This window comes from Callorhinus ursinus, unplaced genomic scaffold (assembly GCF_003265705.2).
Source record: "Callorhinus ursinus isolate GAN/ISIS: 27379988/994484 unplaced genomic scaffold, GSC_fseal_2.0 scaffold15, whole genome shotgun sequence".
NCBI classification, from domain to species: Eukaryota; Metazoa; Chordata; class Mammalia; order Carnivora; family Otariidae; genus Callorhinus; species Callorhinus ursinus.
In genome coordinates this window covers 46,495,532-46,500,356 of record NW_027397077.1, presented here as the reverse complement: position 1 = coordinate 46,500,356, position 4,825 = coordinate 46,495,532, and the positions used below count along the sequence as shown (strand labels likewise).

The window sequence follows — 4,825 nt, the reverse complement described above, 5'->3', positions numbered from 1 at the left end:
GGGGGAAGTTGGCAGATGTTGGTCGAAGCCTGTAAACTTCCAGCCGCGAGATCAACAAGTCCCGGAGCGCTAGCGTACAGCATGGTGACCACAGCTAATAACACCGTATTATATACTTGAAGTTTGCTAAGGGAGTAGATCCTAAGTGTTCCCACCACAAAAAGGAAATGCTGATCATGTGATGGCACAGAGGCGTTAGTCCACCTGTGCAGGTAGTCATTTTGCGATATGAATATGTCAAATCAACACGCTGTATGCCTTAAATGTACATAATTGTATTTCTCCATTATGTCTCAATAAAGCCAGGAGGAAAAAAGAAAATGAACTTTGAAAAGGTAAAAATATGCTGTATTAGTCAGCCTGGGCTGCCATAACAAGTACCCCAGACTGGGGGGTAGGTGGAGGGTTCAACAACAGACATAATCTCACCATTGTGGAGGCCAGAACTGCAAGATCTAGGTGTCGTGGGGTTGGTTCCTTGTTGGGCCTCTCTCCTCGGCGTGCAGAGGCCACCTTCTCCCTGTGTCCTCACGTGGTCACCCCTCTGTGCATGTCTGTGTCCTAATCTCCTCTTCTTAGAAGGACACCAGTCAGATTGATGGTGACCCATATGACTTCATTTTACCTGAATCACTTCTTTAGAGAGCCTATCTCCAAAGAGTCACATTCTGAAATACTGAGCTTCAACATAGGAATTTGGGGTGAGGGGGGATACAATTCAGCGTGTTACGTCTGTGAATTAAATAAAAGGTATTCAGACTTCAGGATAGGAAGCTAAACTAAAAACACTAATACCATGATCATGGCCAAGAAATTTGATGTTTAAACACTAATATAACCTAGTACGTGGTGCATATTCAAATCTCCCAGCTGTCCCCTAGATTTCCTTCATGTATTGTTTTTTGACCCAAGATCTAAACAAGAATGTATGTGATTGAAGTTGTCTCTTTTATTCTAGAACATTTCTCCTGGTTTTTCTTTTGTCTGTCATGACATTGACCGTTTTGATCAGATCCAGGTTAGACACTTGGATGGAGGGATATCACGGGTGATGGTGCGAGCTCTTGAAGACTCTGACTTGCCAGCTCCCCGACAAACTTTCACCTGTTTCCCCATTCTTCATGATCCTCATCTGCATCAACTAATAGGTTGGAAATGGCGAAATGAAGTGTGTAACATCTCTGGAATGGACACTGGAAAGGCATCACTGGAAAGTGTTATCAAAGAAGATGGGCAAATAAGGACATGGAAAAGCAAGATCTGAAACTACAGATGCAAGATAATGTATTTGCTACCACAAATATTGGGGTATGGATATGTCTCGGAGCTTCGAGTGACTAATATGTAAGGGCACTTTTGGCAGATCCACACTCCGTCTCCTGGGACCTGCCTTGAGAAACAGAATACCAGCAGGGAGGCGGGCGTGGGGTGTCACCATAAGGGACAGGTCTCCTCTTACCTGTTTGGGGACCCCAAGTTTGTGACTCAGAATTCAACACTGACTCCTGGTTAAATGTGGCTGATTGAAAATGGGTAGGGACTTCTGCTTCAATCTGAATTCCCACTAAAATTGGAATAAAAGGATTTTAGCATGGGGGAATCAAAAGCTCAGAAAGACAAGGAGAACAGGAGAGGAGAGAACAGCAAATGTCAGACTCAGGAAGGGATCTGGGCGACTGGTAACTCAGTCAGTGGATGGAAGAGTGCTGACCTCCTAGCCCAGCAGCAGGGAGGCCTGATACACAGAACCTGTGAAAGTCTCAGGAATTGAAAGCCCTGGAGAACAGAAACAGAGGGTTGGTTGAAAGCTTTTTGATAAGCACTCAGATCCCCCAGATCTCCTCCACTCGACAGCATCACCTAGTCCCAGCACAAGACCAAAGGCTAATTCTCTAGAAACCACAATGGGGGCTCTGAACTGGGGAATACCAGTGAGAAGACACAAGGGAAATAAGTAAACTTGACACATTGAATGCCAAGACCTCCAGCCCTCTTCCCCATCAATGTCCCGGCCTGGTACCCGGCTTCTCTCTCTAGGTAGATACTCCAGGGAGCCTGACCAAATCAGGAAGAAAGACCTTGAGGGTTCCCCCAGGAGACACCCAGGTAGATCATTGTGCAATGAAGCCCACAGCCAACAAGCCATCCCTCTCCCATAACACACACACACACACACACACACACACACACACACGTACATGCACACGCACACACGCACACATACAGACACAGAACTTTCCGTCAAGATTTTAGTGCCCTGCTCTTAAATATAAATAGACAATCAAGGACCATCAGACATCCAAGGAAACCTTTGAGATGAGAGACAGAGGTCAGAGCAAACAAATTAATGACAAAAGCAACTTAAAGGAAACAGCTGTTATGCAGGGAGAAAAAATTTCAAAATGATGGTCATTCATCATATATTCAGAGACATACGAGACAATATTCTGAGCATGAAACAAGAACAGAGTCATATTCAACGAAAGGAACAAAAAAAAAAGAAAGAGCTCTTGGAAATTCAAAACTATGCCCCCAGAAGTGAAAAACCTAAGAGTTTGGAAGATACAGTTGAGCAGGGCCATAAAGTAGAACAAAGAAAGAGAAAGGGCCAGAAAGTTAAAGGACCCATCAGGAAACCCGACATCTGAACAATAGGGGTTCCAGTGGAGAGAAGAGAAAACAGGGAAAACAACCCACAGAAGTCCCTCAGAGTGGAGAGTCTGGGCATTCTAGGTTGGAAACAACCACGAACTGGAGGGAGACAGACCTACGTCAAGAGGCAGGTGGGAAACCTGATGGCACGGAAGATAAGAAAGAAGGCCCCAAAAGCTTCCGGGGAGAGAGAATAAACAAAACAAATATAAAAATTATACAAGATTCTAAGGTCCTATTGGCACTGACTTCCTAAAGCAGCCCTGGAAGCTGGAAGCCAGGGGAGTGATGTCTGCAACACTCCCGGGAAACGAGGAGCTGGGGCTCCAATCTGACAGAAGAGAAAGGCGGCCAGGATGGGGTGAAGGAGGCGCTGAGCATGAGGACAGGAGGGCAGGGGTCAGGCCAGACACGGAGGAGGTCCGGGAAAATGTGTCAGGGGACGTATGGGCAGAATAGCCAATGATTCGAAGGTAGAGAGAGGAGATTGATTGGCTCACCTGGAGACTGTTTGGACATGAATCTGTGACAAGTGAATAGAAAATTAATAGATTATTAACAGACTGTAGAAAATTAAGCAAGCAAAGACAATCATTAACGCTGGGGAGTAGAGAGCAACAGATCATCCCAGATATGCATGAGTTGCTAAGTTACAACCTTCCAGAAAACTCAGTTGCGAAATATATTCTACTCATTTAAGATTCAGGAATGGGGAAGTTAAGGTAGAAAGGGATTCTAAGTATGGACAGTTATTCTTGAAAAAGGAGATGCAGGGATGCCTGGGTGGCTCAGACAGTTAAGCGTCTGCCTTCGGCTCAGGTCATGATCCCAGGGTCCTGGGATCGAGCCCTGCATCGGGCTCCCTGCTCCATGGGAAGCCTGCTTCTCCCTCTGCTTCTCCCTCTGCCCACTCCCCCTGCCCCCACCTGGCTCGTGCTCTCTCGCTCTCAAATAAATAAATAAAATCTTTTAAAAAAAAAAGAAGACACATAATGATAAAATAAATGAACGAATAAAACACGAAAATTGGACGTAAGACTCTGGATCATACTTGCAAACACTGTGAGGAGGAAAGAGGTGAAAGAGGCGAATTTCTTTCTACACAGAGGGGAATCAAGAGTTATAAATTTAGTCTTGAGGTCCATTTTTACAACATATATCCATTTTAAATAAAATAAAAGTATACCAGCAAAATTAAGCACATGATGTATACCTTCCCAGTCAAAGAAAGTGAAGTCAAAATGGCAAAAAGCCAGAAAGCACAGAACCGCGCCAGAAGTTAAGACCAAGTGGTTAAGCCCCTTTTAAAAAGATAAAACTCAAAATAAAATCCAAAGATAATGCTATTTTTAAGCAAAAACATCGAAAACAAAATTACACGGAAAGTTTAAAAATATAGAGATGCTAGTGCAGTCTGGTCAGACCAAAGAGAGAACGTGGAATAAAAAATAAAAGTCAGGGAACAGAAGGAGAGACGCAGGGGTGGCGCCCGCTCAGGAGTCAGGTTGTGCTCTGAGCAGAGAGCAGGAGCGCCGCCTTTCAAGAGAGGGCTCGAGCTGGGTGCTGGTGAGGGTGGAAACCTCTGTCCCCTGGGCCACGCTGTCCCATCATGCGATGAGGGAGCCAAGGCCCAGTGAAGCCCTCCAGTTGGCATGACGAGTCAGTGGTAGGATTGGGAAAAGAAAGCCAGTCTGGCTTTTTCCTTTCACCCCACCAGCCTATGGCCCTCATTAAGGGAAGAAGTTCCCAAGAAAAGCAGCCTCATTTGTGAGGAAGCTGGGGGCCCCTGCTCCTGACTCACACTTTGAAGTCCAGAGGGCTCCTGATGCTGGGGCAGGGCTGGGGTGGAGAGTCCTCCGGCCAGGGTCCCCAGCAGCCTACCTTTGGGAGTCCAAGTCCATTCCACTGGTCTTGGGGCAGCAGCCTCCCTGCCCCAACAGAAAGTGTCCCTCTGTCTCCCCATGCCCACAATGGGGGCCCGACATCAGCCCTTCCATGCTTGCTCGGCCCTGCACTGCAAGGGAGGCAGGAGGAGGTCCTCGAAGGGGACCACCCACCTAAAGGACCAGAAGATATTGTCACTGTGAAGGCAAATGTGCTGCATGTGACCTGTTTCCTACCAGGATGACAAGTGCAGGGCCTTCCCACCTCTGAGCCACGTGCCAAAAAGGCT

General features: G+C 46.5%; 1 long non-coding RNA gene across 1 annotated transcript; it reads right to left on the bottom strand.

The window, feature by feature from the left end:
• Window positions 1–988: 988 nt before the first annotated feature.
• On the bottom strand, window positions 989–3,000 carry LOC141374261 (uncharacterized). Its single transcript, XR_012381004.1, has 3 exons — window positions 2,902–3,000; window positions 1,460–1,564; window positions 989–1,207 (listed from the first exon to the last, which is right to left on the bottom strand). It is a non-coding gene; the product is annotated as an uncharacterized lncRNA (long non-coding RNA).
• Window positions 3,001–4,825: the final 1,825 nt, after the last annotated feature.